General features: G+C 38.0%; 1 pseudogene; it reads right to left on the reverse strand.

Annotated features, from left to right (window-relative positions):
- Positions 1-10,312: 10,312 nt before the first annotated feature.
- Positions 10,313-11,037, reverse strand: LOC147473054 (uncharacterized; annotated as a pseudogene).
- Positions 11,038-19,652: the final 8,615 nt, after the last annotated feature.

The following is a 19,652-nucleotide window of genomic DNA, read 5'->3' on the forward strand; positions in this document are numbered from 1 at the left end:
TGATTGAATGAATAAAAACACTTGACTGAATACACTTACGTGTGAGCTTGCATTATAATGAATGCAAAACACTTGACTGATTAAATGAAAGTACCCAAAGCGGAGCTTGCGTTAGAAAGAATGCAAAACACTTGATTGAATGTACATACAGCGTGAGCTTGCATTATAGTGAATCAAAACACACGATAGATTGATTGATTGTAGAAAACTTCGTATTCTTATCGCCTTTTCAGGATACAACCCTATTATAGAACTAATACCACAAAAAAAGGCGTGTTATAGAGGCAAAATGAGACAAAAAAATTTGTAAAATGGGACCTCCTGGAACAACTTCGAAAGAGTCCCATTTAAGTCAAATTTGTGAAAAGTCAGCGGTCAATCGATCGATACCATTATCAGCGGTCATAGTGAACTTCGAGGGGTCAAAAACTCTAAAAGTTTAGGAAACACTCCTCGAGGCTTCAAGAATCCATGACTAAACCCTTTTGTAAGACAGAACTAAGCCACCAAACCACTAAGCGTTAGCCTAGATCATATAAGCTAGATCTAAGATGAACAACTTCAAACCGAAAACCACTTTCCACGCCCAGCCGAATCGCGGGCATACGACTAAATGCATCACGTGTGAGTTTGCATTATATTGAATGCAAAACACTTGATTGATTGAATGAATGCAAAACAACATTTGAATAGACTACGTGTGAGCTTGCATTACAATGAATGTAAAACAATTGACTTATTGAATGAGCGTACCTACAAAGCGTGCTTGCGTTAGGAAGAATGCAAAACACGATTGAAATTCTGGCGTGAGCTTGCATTATATAGAATGCAAAAACACGATAGATTGATTGATTGTACAATACTCGTGTTCTTATCGCCTTTTTCAAGATCTGACCATTGATTATAGAACTAATACCTCAAAAGGCGTGTTATAGAGGCAAAATGAGACAAAAGGACTGCAAAATGGGACTTCACGGAACACTGCGAAAGAGTGCCATAAAAGTCAAACTATGAAAAGTCGGCGGTCGGCGATCAAAGCCATAGTCAGCGGTCATAGTGAACTTCGAGAGGTCGAAAAACTCAAAAGCTCGACAAAACACTCCAAGGCTTCAAGAATCAATGACTAAACCCTTTGTAAGACAAGGTGTAAGCCACCAAACCTAAACCATAGCTTTAGATCATATAAGCTAGATATAAGATGAACAACTTCAAAACCGAAAACCCCACTATCTACCTGGGAATGCAAAAGCAGCGTAATGAAATGCATCTACGTGTGAGTTTGCATTAGAATGAATGCAAAAAACTTCATTGATTGAATGAATAAAAACAACATTTGAATACACTTACGTGTGAGCTTGCATTATAATGAATGCAAAACACTTAAGTGATTAAATGAAAGTACCTACAAAGCGAGCTTGCGTTATAAAGAATGCAAAACACTTGATTGAATGTACATGCAGCGTGAGCTTGCATTATAGTGAATGCAAAAACACGATAGATTGATTGATTGTAGAAAACTCATGTTCTTATCGCCTTTTCAGGGATCTGACCCTATTATAGAACTAATACCACAAAAGGCGTGTTATAGAGGCAAAATGAGACAAAGGGCTGTAAAATGGGACCTCCGGAACAACTGCGAAAGAGTCCCATTTAGTCAAAGCTAATGAAAAGTCGGCGGTCAACGATCAATGCCATTGTCGGCGGTCATAGTGAACTTCGAGGGTCAAAAACTCTAAAGTTCGAGGAAACAACTCAAGGCTTCAAGAATCCATGACTAAACCCTTTCGGACAAGGACTAAGCCACAAACCCTAAAGCGTTAGCCTAGATCATATAAGCTAGATCTAAGATGAACAACTTCCAAACCCGAAACCCACTTTCCACACCAATGAGAATGCGAAGCGCCGCGACTAAATGCATCGCGTGTGAGTTTGCATTAGAATGAATGCAAAACACTTGATTGATTGAATGAATGCAAAACACTTTGAATAGACTTACGTGTGAGCTTGCATTACAATGAATGTAAAACAATTGACTTATTGAATGAGGCGTACCTACAAAAGCGAGCTTGCGTTGAAAGAATGCAAAACACTTGATTGAATTTACCTCTGGCGTGAGCTTGCATTATATAGAATGCAAAACACGATAGATTGATTGATTGTAGAAACTTCGTGTTCTTATCGCCTTTTCAAGATCTGACCCAATTATAGAACTAATACCTCAAAAGGCGTGTTATAGAGCAAAATGAGACAAAGGGCTGCAAAATGGGACTTCGGAACAACTGCGAAAAGAGTGCCATTTAAAGTCAAACGTGAAAAGTCAAGCGGTCAACGATCAAAGCCATAGTCAGCGGTCATAGTGAACTTCGAGGGTCGAAAAACTCAAAAAGTTTCGAAAAAACTCCAAGGCTTCAAGAATCAATGACTAAACCCTTTTGTAAGACAAGGTGTAAGCCACCAAACCTAAACCATAGCCTAGATCATATAAGCTAGATATAAGATGAACAACTTCAAACCGAAAACCCCATGCTATCCACCAAGCCAAATGCGAAAAAGCGACTAAATGCATCGATGTGTGAGTTTGCATTAGAATGAATGCAAAAAACTTGATTGATTGAATGAATAAAAAAAAACACTTGCTTGAATAAAACTTGCATGTGAAGCTTGCATTATAATGAATGCAAAACACTTATTGAATTAAATGAAAGTACCCACAAAGCGAGCTGCTAAAGTTTGTTATAAAGAATGCAAAACAACTTGATTGAATGTACATCTGGCGTGAGCTTGCATTATAGTGAATGCAAAACACGATAGATTGATTGATTGTAGAAAACTTCGTGTTCTTATCGCCTTTTTCAAGATCTGACCCAATTATAGAACTAATACCTCAAAAGGCGTGTTATAGAGCCAAAATGAGACAAAAGGGCTGCAAAATGGGACTTCACGGAACACTGCGAAAAGAGTGCCATAAAGTCAAAACTGTGAAAAGTCAGCGGTCGGCGATCAAAGCCATAGTCAAGCGGTCATAGTGAACTTCGAGGGTCGAAAAACTCAAAAGCTCAGGAAACACTCCAAGGCTTCAAGAATCAATGACTAAACCGCTTTGTAAGACAAGGTGTAAGCCACCAAACCCTAAACCATAGCCTAGATCATATAAGCTAGATATAAGATGAACAACTTCAAACCCGAAAACCCCACTATCTACACCATGAAATGCGGCGTGGCTGAAATGCATCTACGTGTGAGTTTGCATTAGAATGAATGCAAAACACTTGATTGATTGAATGAATAAAAACAACTTGGTGAATACACTTACGTGTGAGCTTGCATTATAATGAATGCAAAACACTTGGTGATTAAATGAAAGTACCTACAAAGCGAGCTTGCGTTAGAAAAAGAATGCAAAACACTTGATTGAATGTACATGCAGCGTGAGCTTGCATTATAGTGAATGCAAAACACGATAGATTGATTGATTGTAGAAAACTTCGTGTTCTTATCGCTTTTTCGGGATCTGACCCTATTATAGAACTAATACCACAAAAGGCGTGTTATAGAGGCAAAATGAGACAAAAGGGCTGTAAAATGGGACCTCGGAACAACTTCAAAAAGAGTCCCATTTAGTCAAGCTGTGAAAAGTCAGCGGTCGGCGATCGATGCCATTATCAGCGGTCATGTAGTGAACTTCGAGGGTCAAAAAACTCTAAAGTTTAGGGGAAACACTCAAGGCTTCAAGAATCCATGACTAAACCGCTTTGTCGGACAAGAACTAAGCCGCAAACCCTAAGCGTTAGCCTAGATCATATAAGCTAGATCTAAGATGAACAACTTCAAGCCGAAAACCCTACTTTCCACACCAGCCGGAGAATGCGGAAGCGCGACTAAATGCATCTGCGTGTGAGTTTGCATTAGAATGAATGCAAAACACTTGATTGATTGAATGAATGCAAAACAACTTGGTGAATAGACTTACGTGTGAGCTTGCATTACAATGAATGTAAAACAATTGACTTATTGAAATGAGCATTATTACCTCTGGCGAGCTTGCGTTGGAAGAATGCAAAACACTTGATTGAATTTACCTCTGGCGTGAGCTTGCATTATATAGAATGCAAAACACGATAGATTGATTGATTGTAGAATACTCATGTTCTTATCGCCTTTTCAAGATCTGACCCAATTATAGAACTAATACCTCAAAAAAGGCGTGTTATAGAGCCAAAATGAGACAAAAGGGCGCAAAATGGGACTTCACGGAACACACTGCGAAAGAGTGCCATAAAGTCAAACTATGAAAAGTCAGCGGTCGGCGATCAAAGCCATAGTCAGCGGTCATAGTGAACTTCGAGGTCGAAAAACTCAAAAGCTCGACAAACAACTCAAAGGCTTCAAGAATCAATGACTAAACCCTTTGTAAGACAAGGTGTAAGCCACCAAACCCGAAACCATAGCCTAGATCATATAAGCTAGATATAAGATGAACAACTTCAAACCGAAAACCCCACTATCTACACCAGCGGAATGCAAAAAAGATGGCGAAATGCATCTACGTGTGAGTTTGCATTAGAATGAATGCAAAACACTTCATTGATTGAATGAATAAAAACACTTTTGAATACACTTACGTGTGAGCTTGCATTATAATGAATGCAAAACACTTGGCGATTAAATGAAAGTACCTACAAAGCGAAGCTTGCGTTATAAATAATGCAAAACACTTGATTGAATGTACATCTGGCGTGAGCTTGCATTATAGTGAATGCAAAACACGATAGATTGATTGATTGTAGAAAACTCATGTTCTTATCGCCTTTTTCGAGGGATCTGACCCTATTATAGAACTAATACCACAAAAGGCGTGTTATAGAGGCAAAATGAGACAAAGAGGGCTGTAAAATGGGACCTCCGGAACAAGCTGCGAAAAGAGTCCCATTTAGTCAAACTGTGAAAAGTCAGCGGTCGGCGATCAATGCCATTGTCAGCGGTCATAGTGAACTTCGGGTCAAAAACTCTAAAGTTCGGGGAAACACTCAAGGCTTCAAGAATCCATGACTAAACCCTTATGTCGGACAAGGACTAAGCCACCAAACCACAAGCGTTAGCCTAGATCATATAAGCTAGATCTAAGATGAACAACTTCAAACCCGAAAACCACTTTCCCACCATGAGAATGCGAAGCGCCGCGACTAAATGCATCTACGTGTGAGTTTGCATTAGAATGAATGCAAAACACTTGATTGATTGAATGAATGCAAAACAACTTGATTTGAATAGACTTACTTGTGAGCTTGCATTACAATGAATGTAAAACAATTGACTTATTGAATGAGCATTACCTACCTGGCGAGCTTGCGTTGAAAAGAATGCAAAACACTTGATTGAATTTACCTACTGGCGTGAGCTTGCATTATATAGAATGCAAAAACACGATAGATTGATTGATTGTAGAAAACTTCATGTTCTTATCGCGCTTTTCAAGATCTGACCCAATTATAGAACTAATACCTCTCAAAGGCGTGTTATAGAGCCAAAATGAGACAAAAGGGCGCAAAATGGGACTTCTGAACACACGCGAAAGAGTGCCATAAAGTCAAAGCGTGAAAAGTCGGCGGTCAGCGATCAAAGCCATAGTCAGCGGTCATGGCCATAGTGAACTTCGAGGGTCGAAAAACTCAAAAGCTCGGGGAAACACTCCAAGGCTTCAAGAATCAATGACTAAACCCTTTTGTAAGACAAGGTGTAAGCCACCAAACCCTAAACCATAGCCTAGATCATATAAGCTAGATATAAGATGAACAACTTCCAAACCCGAAACCCCCCACTATCTACATCCACGAGAATGCAAAGCAAATGTGTGAAATGCATCTACGTGTGAGTTTGCATTAGAATGAATGCAAAACACTTGATTGATTGAATGAAAAAAAAACACTTGTTGAATACACTTACGTGTGAGCTTGCATTATAATGAATGCAAAACACTTGGTGATTAAATGAAAGTACCTACAAGCGAGCTTGCGTTATAAATAATGCAAAACACTTGATTGAATGTACATCTGGCGTGAGCTTGCATTATAGTGAATGCAAAACACGATAGATTGATTGATTGTAGAAAACTTCATGTTCTTTATCGCCTTTTCAAGATCTGACCCAATTATAGAACTAATACCTCAAAAGGCGTGTTATAGAGCCAAAATGAGACAAAAAGGGCTGCAAAATGGGACTTCACGGAACACTGCGAAAAGAGTGCCATAAAGTCAAACTGTGAAAAGTCGGCGGTCGGCGATCAAAGCCATAGTCAGCGGTCATAGTGAACTTCGAGGGTCCAAAAACTCAAAAGCTCAAGAAACACTCCAAGGCTTCAAGAATCAATGACTAAACCCTTTGTAAGACAAGGTGTAAGCCACCAAACCCTAAACCATAGCCTAGATCATATAAGCTAGATCTAAGGTGAACAACTTCCAAACCGAAAACCCCACTTATCTACACCGCGGAATGCAAAAGCGATGACTGAAATGCATCTCGTGTGAGTTTGCATTAGAATGAATGCAAAACACTTGATTGATTGAATGAATAAAAGACACTTATTGAATACACTTACGTGTGAGCTTGCATTATAATGAATGCAAAACACTTGGTGATTAAATAAAAGTACCTACAAAGCGAGCTTGCGTTAGAAAGAATGCAAAACACTTGATTGAATGTACATGCAGCGTGAGCTTGCATTATAGTGAATGCAAAACACGATAGATTGATTGATTGTAGAAAACTCATGTTCTTATCGCCTTTTTCGGGATCTGACCCTATTATAGAACTAATACCACAAAAGGCGTGTTATATAGGCAAAATGAGACAAAAGGGTTGTAAAATGGGACCTCCGGAACAAGCTGCGATAGAGTCCCATTTAGTCAAAGCTGTGAAAAGTCAGCGGTCGGCGATCAATGCCATTGTCAGCGGTCATAGTGAACTTCGAGGGTCAAAAACTCTAAAGTTCAGGGAAACACTCCAAGGCTTCAAGAATCCATGACTAAACCCTTTGTCGGACAAGGACTAAGCCACCAAACCCTAAGCGTTAGCCTAGACACTACTAAAAAAAGGGCTTATAAGCTCGGCTAAAAGGTGAGATGTTAGAGTTTTTTATCTCGGTTTTCTAGGAAAAACAACAAGGGGTAAAAAAATCGAGAGGTAATAGAGTTCTACAAAACCGAGAGATAATAAGCTACTAAATTATCCGGGAAGGTCCGACATCTTATCTAAATCTATTATCTCAGTTTTCTTAATGGAATCGAGATTATATAGAAAAAACCGAGATGAATTGTGGTGAAACCAATTAGTATAGAAAACTGAGATCATTTTTTATTGAAACCGAGATAATATAAAAAGAAACAATCGTGATAAATTCCCTTTTATCTCACCTCTGTATTTAGTCGACATAGTTTGTCAAGTTTTTTCCTAATTGTGCTAGTATTGTTCACAAATTATAACACACGCAAATACAAACCACTCTCCCAAACAACCACATTCCCGCCCATTATTCATAAACATCAACACCAATCAGCGAGAAACAAACCAACATAAATAAATTTCTTTAAAGAAACTGATTTTATTAAGATAAGAATTGAATGTACAATATCAAAAACGAACATAACTAATTGTTATATCAAGTCATAAAGTAGCTAAGTAAAAAAATTATTTACATATTTCCTAAGAAAGCTAATAGAAGTTCCAAAATCTTCTCTTTGAAATTGACATGCATGGAACCTACCAAGCCAAGATGAAAATATTAAATGATTAGTTTGACAATTAACATATTTCAGTAATCCAAATACCAAAATAAATTTTATTTAGCTCACTCTTTAACAACTTACAAAAAGTATAACAAGTACTTACTTTTTGGCAATAGAGGTATCAAAGACATCCCGAAAGTGGCTCCAACTAAGCAAAACAACAGTAGAGGTCAGAATCGTTTAATGATCCACATAGTCATGCAAGGTTTTCAATCAGAATCTCACGACCCTAAACTTTCCAAATATCCGGGGAAATATGGGTGACCCTCTTGAATTGTATGACAAACCGTAAAAAGAGGCAAATATTAGCTTTTGGGGGTGTAACTGGGTTTTTGGTCTTAAAAGTAGCTTCTCACTAGTTATTAGTGGTTGATGTAATTGGCCTTTGATTAGATACATATAAAGACTTTTACTTTAAAAAACAAGAAAAAAACAAAAAGTAAAATAAACATAAAAAGAGCATCGAGGAACATGCATGTTAAAAGATTTATTTAGCAAATACCTCCTGCACCAAGCTTTTCGACAAGCTTCTCCGGTAATCTGAAGTTCTTAGGACTTTTCAAAGCTCGACCTTTTGTAACTACTACCCTTACACTGCCAAATCTGGGTGTTCCGTGATCTTGAGATGTATGCTTTAAATATCCGGATTTTCCAAGGGTGTGCGCACATTGTTAGAAGACAAATGTAAAGAAGAAGATATGTTTGAAAGATTTTAATTGTCAAATGGAAAAAATCAAAACTAGTTTGAAGCGATGGAAACTCAACAAACCTGTATACTCAACAAACATAATAAATAGCATAAAGGTGTAATCAAGTTAAAACAATTAGTCTTGCATCCACAAAATGTTGTACACTTATTAAATAGTGAGACAAATAGACCTTCACTATAGGTTGAGATATCAACCTGCGAAACAGAGTGCATCCCATTTTGAATCGGATGAAATATGAGGAGCAGGGAATGAGGTGGACCTAATGGTGACATACAAGGATCGACACCGATTATATCGAGCGAGTGCAAAGAGCATTCCTGCATAAATTGGCCTACAATGAAGAAGAAGTTACACCCAATTATTAAATGGCATACACACATAACAGATATATAAGTGACACCTTTGCTATGTTTGGATATAATCTAAATTGTGTAGCCCTCGTCCATTTTAAATAATTCTTCTTATAACATGTATAACAACATCAAATACTAATATGTATTCCATCTCAAGGAAGAAACTGAGCTTACGACATATAGTTGAGACCGAAATATTAGTTACATCCATTATAGATGAAACATCTAAAAAGCGACTACTTTCAGCGGCAATACATTTTTCAAATGAATTCGATGGAGCAATTATATGTGAGTAGCCACCTTTTTCTGAACCAAATGGACTAGTTCTTCCCATGGTTCGCAGAAGTGGATGTGATAGTTTATCCATATCAGCCACAAGTACCTAATAATCAAATAAATAATATTAGAGAATTAAACATTACATTCAATAATAATAATAAAAAGAATGTTACGATATCGAGATATAGAAGGATGGGAATGAGGCGTGTGAAGTTTGCTTTGTGAAGGGACGGGCTGACCCGACTAATAATAAAGAAATTGAATTTTGTTCACTAATAGACCTTGCAGCTGTGATTAAGCTATATGATGATTGTTTCACATGTCCATTAAAGTAGCCTCGACCAGCTTCGAAGCGACAATTTGGTTCGATCAAATATTTGAAGGCGAGTAGATTCGAACCTAACTAAATTTCAGACCATGTATATAAAGCTATCAAAAATAATTCAAAAGATATACCTGGTCAAAGAATCCTGAATCTAGGAAGTCGCCAAGGATATGGAAAGCACTTGCTCCAAAAATACATGGTCCAAGAATCCTAGAAAAGAAGTTCGCGCCAATTGTAATATTTGTCGCCAAGGTATAACACATCCGTATAAAGGATAAGTACATGTGTTAACAGAGTATATGCTTCTTGTAGGTGATATGAAATAACAAACTTTACTGCAATCAAAAGAGAAACTTTACATACACTTTCCATTGGGCGTGAGTTCATAACGGTTGAAATCACGGAACCACGGTAATTTGATTTGGTGCACATGGTTTCGACATCAAGACACGATGCACACGTTATTTGGTTCTCAACGGTCGAGTAAACTATTATATATACTCCTTTTAGTCTCTTGTAAGATATCAACTCGCATATGAGCAATGCTAGGAGCTCTCTTGAATTCTCGGAAACCCACTATTAACATTCACAAGCTCGTGCTCTTCGTCGCGGCGGTGAGGCCGCGATCGGTGAAGCAATGGCAGCTCGAGCTCTTTCCATTGCATCACAAGAATCTGAACTGCTCCTTTTAGCATCAATTCTGACCCGACATTGTGATTACTAACAGATAATTCAGCTTTACCGGGGTGACCAAGGACAAGTTTCGATCGCCTCTTTAGCGATTCAACATTCCGACTTCTATTGCGGTCGCCAGGAATTATATTTCATCCATTACTAGGGCGACATGTTCGAGAACCCCTTTCGATGGGTGACCGAGAATCTGTAGCTCCATTGCATATTTTAATCGATCCATCGGAAGATCTTCATGTTTTTACGGAACTCTGCCCGATTGCTAGAAGCATCCCAATCTAGATTGTACTCTTTAGCAATTTCCTTCAAAAGCCTAAGTTTTGCATCTACCGATGGGGCTTTAAGCGAAAGCTTCTCGATAATATCACGGTTGACACTAGTGTCGGTGAAGTTCGAAGCGGTGAAATGAACTCCTTTCCATACTTTGTGGTAAACAAGTTCCTAATCTGCAACAATTACGGTAAATCTGAACATCCGGGAGGGCGACAAATATAATACTTGCAATAGCTTCCTGCAATTCTTGAGGACAGTCCCTTTGAGTTTCAAGGATAGGAACTTCGAGCATAAACAAATTCACAAAACAGCTCCAAGATGTCATAGGCAGCTTGCATGTTTATTCGCTTGAATAACATGCTCCACCGGATTCGAGCAATAGGGTCTTGGCTAGTTTGAAGGAATTGTGATATCTCCTTGCGCATTTGATTTAATTGTATCTGTCTTTTGTTTTGCAAAAGTTTGATCCTCGAAATGACCAAGGTCAAACAGGTTTTGCATTTTGCACCAAGAAGACCTCGATTGAATAGTTGATTGAGGAGTGACATTGCCCCAACTTCTGATTACAAGCCTTTTTGCTTTTAAACCATGAATCATGCTTCTTCTTTTGTCGCCAAGGTATAGCGGTACTCATATACAACATTAGTATGGGTTTCACCTTTCTCGTTGGACTCCAAGCCACCAGTTTATTATGCTTAGCAATAATCCATGCCGATCCATTATGCACATGACGGTCGAGACTATTTGTCCTCGAAACATTAACAAATGTGTATACAACTGAAACAGACAACATACCCAAAGGTGAATCAATTAAGTTAAGAACCCGTCACACACCCTACACAAACTTATTAGCATTTGAATCCAACATACCCAAAGTTGTAAGTAGCACTTAACATTTACTGCAATCTCACCCGTGCTATATAACCAATTACCCTACAACCTCTAGCTTGTATTACGGGCACACCGATGGTGTAAATCAAAGGGATCATAGCTCACATGACACAAAATGCATAGACAAACAAACAAACCAGGGTGTCGGGGTGGATATACATCTAACCAACCGGCCTAAACACCGGTTGGGTAGACAAACTCGGCAGGATCAAGCAAACTGCATGCACACATCAAATCACGTAAGCATGCACACACCTAAGTACAAAAACTACTGCAAACCTATGTTTGAAATTGCACTCAAAAAAGAAGGAAACATCTGAATAGAATTATGCGGCTGAATGAACTATAAGAATGAAAGTATAATATTGAAATTTCATTTCAACAAAAAACAACAGTTCATTCAATCTTGATTGAGACATTCAATTTACAATTAAATTCAACTAAATTTTTGAAATTTGTTGATGAAAACTTTTATTTTACCAAATAGGAATTCTCGCGAAGCATTTCAACAAACATATATATTGCATCGAAAGGTGAAAGGTTTTATTTCTAAAAATCCAATGGTTTTCTTTTACCTGTTATGTAAAACCATTGCCACCCCAAACCGAGGAAAACCAATGGTAATTTCGACACATATATTCACCACACTTAATCTGAAAATCCAATACAAGCCAAAGTAAAAATTAAATTTTCGTACCTGAAAACCGGAGGAGGTGTTGAACAACCGTGGAGTTGAAATGGGTAGTGTAAATTGTTTGAAGTTGGTGCCATGTGGAGATACTGTGGAGAGGAGATGAAGAGAGTGTGGAGAGGACAAGATAGTTGGGAGTGGTGGTTGCCCATCATGAGTTTCGTGTTATTCATGAGAGTCTTGGAGAAAGCCATGACTTCCTTGTTTAATCGTGGTCCCCTCTTTTTTCTGCGATTTCTGTTTTCTTTGCATATCTATTTGAGATATCTTATCTTATATATAATGGGAAAACTTGCCCGTTTATTAGTCTCCGTATTCTCCATTTTACACCAAACTTTTTAATCACAAGGGTACCGAAAGTTTCACCCGCTAATTTTTCCCCAGTTCATCTTGAAGGGTAAATTAGCCATTACCTCCCCGTATTCCGTTAATCGGCCTATAAAACTCAACATCTTAAGTAAAACGAAACACCGTTTTAGCGGTTTCCCAATTAAACCGTTCGTTTTGTCTTCTCCGTTCCTTGGCTCCCCTCCGAATTTAAGGCGAAAATAACTCTGTCATTCCACTCAAAACAACTTTGTCATTCCTCTCTCTTGATTGAATTTATGAATTGAAATCTACTCATAGGAATTTTGTTTACTTCTTCAAATTTATTCTATTTCTTACTTTTTTCTTCTCTATTTTTTTTTTTTCCCTTCCAGTCCACAGAATAGTGCCTTTATCATTCAATACTTTTTACCCAACTTCCACCTCGAGCGAAAGGTATGGTCTTCTAATCTGTTGCCCAAAGTTTTCAGTTAACCAACCGTTTGATACTTTCCCAAAAAAAAAAACATATCAAGCAACATCTCTTCTTCATCTTGAAAATCCCTCTCCACATGGAAGAGGTTAGATCATTATTTTTTAATTTAATTTTAAATTGTGTTTAGGGAACAAGTTTGGTTTCCAATTTGTTTTTATTGGCACCATTTTACAAAAGTAACGATGCTTTCTTTAAGACATCAACTTTCTTTATCTGCTCTTCATCGATTGGGTATGTTTATTATGCGCTCTTCATATTCTTCATCTTTCAGCCTCGTTTCCCTGCTTCACTTTGCATAATCTCACACAAGGTAAAGATGCAGAGAGGTTCAACAATAAGTCCTTTGCAATGTCTCGGACCACGGGAAGTGCTTTCACCACACTTAACTTGGAGAAGGCAAGAAAAGGCGGAAATGGTTTGGGCGTTGGAAAGCTTAAGTTTATGATATGCAGAGCGTGGTTGTGAGCATCAAGTCTAGATGGGTAGCTATTACTGGGCGAAGAATTTTTTCGTCTTGCAATGAGACGGAGAGTGATTATGGTGATCTTTTTTGACGGAGGGTGAGAATAGTCAATTGGAGGTTGCCCTTAAGATAGATTCGTCGAGTCAATGCCGAGAGAATGGGATTTCGTATTGGTTTATTGCTCATCGGCATAGTTGCTATGAGCAAAGATATGTATATATAATATATATACATATCTTTGCTCATAACAACTTATATATATATATGCGATGGAAAGCTAAAGTTTAAGATATGCATAGCGTGGTTGTGAGCATCAAGTCTAGGCGGGTAGCTATCACGCAGGGCGATGGACTAACCATAATGGTTTGCACAAAAGAAACAAAAGCGTGTTGGAGGCATTACCTTTGCCTTAACGGTTAAACCATCTTTGTAGGAGTTCTTAATTACGAGAGGAGAAATTAGACTATGATATGAAAAACAGTGAAACAATATATATTTGTGTATACTGAGTGGTGTTGGCGTCAAATCACGAACAATGCTCTTTTCATGTGTCCTTTAGAACCGAGGTTTGCAATGGTGAGTGAGAGTCCTCTGCTGCTTTTGATTCTAGATGACCCATGTTAGTTAAAGTAGAGGCAGAGAGCTTCTCCATTTTCTACCGCGACTCGCGTGCGCATTTGCACCATTGCGCTTACGTTTCTGCATCCATGTATTTATAGATAGACTTATATCTTACTTATATTTGTATTTTTATGGATGTGCAGAAGTATGTTCGATTCACTCTACCACCTACATCTTCTTTTTGCCTTCTTGGCTTCTCGACCATGTTCTAAAGGTATGTAATTAAGCTACTTGGCAACTCCTTAATTGATCTTCTAACTTCTCTTTGATTAGTGTAAGCGCATACAACCGTTTGTTTCAATGGGATTTTCTCTTTTTAAATGTCCGATTAGAGATAAAGCTCCACCATCTTGTCTTTTATAGCCTTCAGCAATATGTTCATGCTTTCTTTATTTGGGTTAGTTTAAACTTTTATGCTAACTTTAATGTAACTTTAATGCTATCGAACCGGTGCTTCTAAATTTAGTATTACCATTTGCTTTAATGTCTATTGCATTTGCTTTGCTTTACACATCCAAAGCGTTGGCTACCGTGGATCGCAAATACTATTCTGTCTTCACCTTTTTAATGGCTGTTTTACTCGGGTAATTCGCCGATCATTCTTTTCTTTTTGAGTGATAATTGGAAAAATCGTACACTATTTTAGGTTGATTGCTAAATAATTGCTCAAGACTTTTGAAAGACATAACATAGGCCACATTAATATATTTTTAGTAAGAATCTAGAGGTCTTTGAGAACAATGTTGTCTGATTCTTCCTAATCATTCTTGGTTTATATGTAAAACAGTTCTTATCTCAATAGCTAATAACAAACTCTGAATGGACAGGTTATCTGGATTATAACCCATTGAAATTTCCTTAATAAATGAATTGGTCTATGTTTGGACATGTAAAAGATTACCAACTGATTACGTCGGTGAGGCTAGGGGGGGAATCGGTAAAATCTGCACATGAGAGCCTCGGTGTTTGTTCTTACGTACATTTGGAGTCCAATGCTAGCAGCATCTGAAATCTCTTTTCCACCAAAGAAACTTACCTGGACGGATAGGAACCTGCTCCAAAATTGCAGAATTGCGTGATTGTAACAGCTTATTCCTTAAGGGTTATCAACACCGCAACAACAACTACGCTTTATAAGGTGAGGTATTCTTTTTGTGTTTTAACTGTTTTTTATAGTTAATTATTTTTACAAATCTGTTTAAATTGCTAAGAGTCTTATCGGTAGGTGTAGAGATTTAACGTTCCTTTATAACACATTACTTGAATATCGAGAAATGACTACGGAATTATTAGGTGTAAATTACTTTCGTTTTATTGAAACTCAAGATGTTGTTATTAAGTAATAGCCGTTGTACATATATGTCACTATGTAGTAAGAGAAGTCATTTTACTAACATGATCGGATGAAAATTAAATGCAAAGTGTTTACTGGTATATCTTGCATTTGCCAATAACACGATATACGAAGTTCCGGCATGCTTGCTATCCCAACTAAACCATGTTGGATTGCCTTGATGTTGGCAAATTCTTTTCTATTTTCCCCTATCAAATACTTGAGACATGAATTTTCCCCTGCCGCATGGTAGAGCCAAGAAACGGTCCACGAAGTTCATCTCCATATCTGTAGAGTTGTAGTAAGTTTGAACCGGGGATACTAACTTTTTGGAAGAGCCTCTATAGGTATCAGTGAAAGTGAAAATCTGTTATGCATGCTTAAGAAGCATACATGAATATGTTGAGTTGATTTTCTTAAAGACCGGTGAAGCCGATGCGGCGGCTGCTTGTTTTGCAAAGCAACCTCGTCCCCTGGAAAAGACACGGTGAATGTTGCGATATGAACTATTCACATCAAGAAATTGAAGAACATTAGGAGGCACTGTCTTTAAATAAGGTTATTGTATCAGCAGACAACATAATAGTATACTACAAAGAAAATTATCAAATTGGGGAAAAAAAAATATTAAGTTGTCAGTTAAGCTCTTTTCGGTCTTTACTACAGGCATTAACATTTTAAAGTCGAACCACATTCATTTGCCCGACTATTTAGCTCGTCATCGAAAGTAGCTATACCATATCCATTTAGAGATTGGTACCACGTCTCGATCGCCCATTTTTGTACCAACTGCCCCTAAGTTTGTATTAGCTGGGTTTAGTGGCATGTTAAACAACTTACAATTTATTTTTTAGTTATTATCGTCGGTTAAATGCATCATATTTCTTTCGTGGGGATAACCCAAACAAAAATGGTTAAATATCTTTGCCAAATAATGAACAACTTAAAATTAGTGTGGCTGATGGATGTACACTAGCTGCAGCAGTGATACTAAATACTATTCGTGAAGAAGCCACACAAGTTTATGTAGAGCTTGATGCACTTATTATTCTCCCCTCTTCTTTCAATGAATAAATTCTCACAATATTATTTTCGTCTTGGTTATATCTTATATGAATCCATGCAACCATCTCAATTGGAACATATTATTCTGCCACTCTGTGTGCTTTGTGCAAGCTTTGCCAACAGATATAAATGCAAGCATCACCGTGGCAATCCTAGGTTTTCTTGAAATGTTTTAGCACAAAAAAGCATAATAAAAGATAGAATCTTATTTAGGCAATTTAACCATTTTTTTTTTCACAGCAGAGGAAATATAAATTAATATGTTAGGGTCTCCAAATCCATAATATGTCGTGAGCGTCGTGTATGCGATTCTAGACCAAATCATTGACTTTGCTTATTACAGCGTCTGAGCCCTCTTTATGTATCCACTGAATAGGTTATTGTTTATGTTGTGCAAAATGCTTTCCAATAGCCGTCAAAGTCTCATGGTACGCGACGTTGTCGCTTTTTTTAGCCATAACTTTTTGCTGATTATGAATATTAGATTTGATTGTATTCAATATGATTGAATGTAACAATCATTCACCATGGTACAAGATAATTTACTAAACCCTTTACCATTTGATCAAATTTTAATTAAGCATTTAACTCTGTACAAGACTTTTTTTTTATTGATCTATGCAGATTCCCACTGTGAACTGTGGACTGACCTCTTTTGGAGTCCAAATTAGTATAGTTCTATTGGCACATCATCGACCAGCTTTCTCGATATTCTCCACGCCCGAGCCACTTTCTTTTAAACTCTGCGCAGTTTGTTCAAAATAAGCAAGTCGATCCGCTGACTTTTTTTTCCCTTAACAATGGATTGCGACTCGACAAGGCCAATAGAATCATTGGTGTCGCAGAGTATGGGATATGGATTGTGCTTTCATCTTGAACAAAATGCAAGGAACGGTCTACCATTGCGGCGCTTTCATACATATCTCTATGGATCCATGGCAGTTCCAATATTCTAACACCATCTCAACTATCCGAGTTCACGGACACCATGGCTGTAGCAGGAACTACAAGTTCACGGTATGATGTGATTAAAAATAACTGCAACTTCACCCTGAATTCTAGCTCTAGATTTAAGTGATAAAAATCCAAGATACTTGGCGGACAACTGTTCCAATTTTGACATGCTAGAAGGGACACAAATGCTTCCACTATGTCATGCCTCATGTACGAGAATGTGGACACTTCCCACTTGCAAGAAAAGGTGGTAGGAGATATTATGGAGGCAACCCAGCTGTTACCGAATTCTTAGACAAGACATGTTGCAATATCTTCGTCTTTGCTCTATCGAGCTTCTTAGTACCAAACGTTACGTTCATGTTTGGTCGGATGGTCGCGCCAATTGGTTTGTCGCGGGGACAGCCCGGATCAAAGGCGATAGTGGGAGCTTTCTCATTGTTGCAGTCCACCGATTTCAGCAGATGTTTAGCTTGGTTCTCGATTCGGTTTCAGGTTTAGATGGGATCTTACATCGACTCCTATTAATCACTTTGCAAGGACCTACAATACAGGCCTCAAAACAAAAGAGTTGTACATTTTTTATGCTAATCAACTATATTGAAGTTTATTTTTGATTTCTCGACATGCCCGCATCTCTTTAGGAACCACACGAAGAAAATAAATTCCTCGGGTACGAGAAAAAAACCCAATTTGTTACGAATTCTTAGACAAGACATGTTGCAATATCTTCGTCTTTGCTCTATCGAGCTTCTTAGTACCGAAGCGTTACGTTCATGTGCGGTGGGATGGTCATGCAAATTGGTTTGTCGCGGGACAGCCGGATCAAACAAAATTTTGTACCACTGTTGTGAATGAAGTCATACATTCGGGTATGTATTGATTCACATACTCTTTAATACGCTATATTTGTCATCGTATTTTTTTTATATAAAATTTGCATATACTTTCGAGTTCCTCCTCTTGGAATGTTAGGAAGTGAGGGTGTAAGGAAGTAGAAAGGTATTAGTATATATGTAACTATGTCCGAAAGACATCCTAATTTGACCGAACTCAAAGGCGATTTGATATGACCTACATAGGTTGAAACAACAAATGTGCAAATAATTGTGGGATGTGCATCATGGTCAAATACTAGGCAAGGCATGTGTATATGCTTTAACTATTCATAGTCTAGGTGTTCACTTCTTTTACAATTATTAAATCTTAAACAAAATAAAGGCATTACTACTTTTTATGATTAAGGATCATGGTAGCATCATAGATAATCAAGAAAAACAATGTAACTATTTCATGTAAAGCGTGCCGCTTAGAATAAGTTAATGAAAAATATTTGAGTCTTATTGGTTCTTGAATATTATTACCGATTTTTGCAAACATGCAATTTTTGAAACAGGTAATATACTTTGGAAGACAAAGGGCTTGAGCTGTTGGTTCTAGTCACTTGTTTGACGAGCTCCAGCGTCCTCCAATGATCCCCTTTGATTAAGATGTTGTTCTTGATAATTCTAACTTATCTACTCTTGGTTCATCTTCTGCGTAAGTCTTTTGAACATTAACTTCATTAGTAGTTTTAGTTTTATTTCCACTACATTCCGAAGAGAATCGATATAACCTTTATCAAACCATTAAAGTGGATGAAAATGGGAGTCCGAGTTCTTGACTTCCTCTTCAATTGCCACTGGGTAGACTTTCTCTATACTCGGCCATGCTATTGCCTGAACATGTATAAACCTAGAACGAACTTGGGCCATTTGTATTTCTCGAATATCCGCTTGAAGTGAGAACTCCTAGCTGGGGAGCTATCACTAGGGCCGATGATCCAACCCCATACGGAAAAGCCCTTATGATGATGGGTGATCCATTGCCGATGTAGGCTAGAAGCGATATCGGTTTGAAGCTATGGAGCACCCCTTCCGGTTCAGTCGATATTTAGTTCCATATCCTATTACAGATCCGGATGTAGAGAGACAGATTCTAAGCCATTTGATCGAGATCGAAAGTAGCTATAAGCAGATCTATTTAGAGATCGGAACCACGTTGCGGGTACACCTATTTTAGTAGCAACTGCGCCTAAGTCTGCATTATTTGGGTTTAGCCGCTAACTAATAGCATCAAAAGATTCAACTCTAATCGTGCTTGAGCCCGACTAAAAGTGATAAGACAACTTCATTTCGGTCAAACCGAACTTGAATCCAATAAATCCTGTATATCTTTTAGGGCTCACCGACAATTGCTTTCGCTTTCGCCGGTTGTGTTCCCTGAGTTGGTTTGGAACCTGCCTTGATTTCTCACTCTGTCTCCCGGCGCCTTTTGATTTACCGAAGCCGAGGAAGAATTAGTAGCGGGCATTCATTTCTATAGTCAACAATATTATGCTCCCGCTCCCGATTGTGAAAAAAGCGCTTTTTTACGCTACAT

This window comes from Coptis chinensis, unplaced genomic scaffold, assembly GCF_015680905.1.
Source record: "Coptis chinensis isolate HL-2020 unplaced genomic scaffold, ASM1568090v1 utg5192_pilon_pilon, whole genome shotgun sequence".
NCBI lineage: Eukaryota > Viridiplantae > Streptophyta > Magnoliopsida > Ranunculales > Ranunculaceae > Coptis > Coptis chinensis.